This window comes from Geospiza fortis, unplaced genomic scaffold (assembly GCF_000277835.1).
Source record: "Geospiza fortis unplaced genomic scaffold, GeoFor_1.0 scaffold106, whole genome shotgun sequence".
In the NCBI taxonomy this organism is placed as follows: Eukaryota; Metazoa; Chordata; class Aves; order Passeriformes; family Thraupidae; genus Geospiza; species Geospiza fortis.
The window spans coordinates 2,329,096-2,329,695 of record NW_005054377.1 but is presented as its reverse complement, the minus strand read 5'-3'; positions in this window follow the sequence as shown (position 1 = coordinate 2,329,695).

The following is a 600-nucleotide window of genomic DNA, read 5'->3' as shown; positions in this document are numbered from 1 at the left end:
GGACACGGTGAGCGGCGAGGGATGCGCGGGCGGCGGGAAGCTCTTCGCTGTCGCCGGTGCGCGGTGCTCCCGGTGTGGAACGGGGCACAGGAGGAGGAGGGGGGAACTGTCATGTCCTGGCGCGGATACGGTGTTGCCATGGGTGACCATCCTATATCCAGCGTGTGTAGGACTTTGCCCGGCTTTGTGCGCCTTGTGTACGCCTCGGTGCTTCCCGGTTTCACCGACTCTGGGCATCCTATTGCATTGCTCATACCGTGTGTGCATTCTACCGGCTCCGGGCATTCCACCGATTCCGGGCATCCTGTGCATTGGTGCATCCCACTGGCTCCAAGCATCCCTGCTTTGCTCGGTGCCGGTGCCCTGCATTGCCCGGTGCCGGACATCGCAGAGCCCCGGTGCTACCGGAGCATCCCGCAGCTTCAGGCATCCCTTGCATTGCTCAGTGCCGGTATCCTGCCAGCATCCCACTGACTCCGATAATCTCAGGCTTCCATGCATTTCTCGGTGCCCATACCCTCATTCATCCCCGCAGCTCCGAGCGTCCCTTGCACCGTTCGCTGCCGGTACCCTGCGCGCATCCCCGGCGCTGTCCGTACA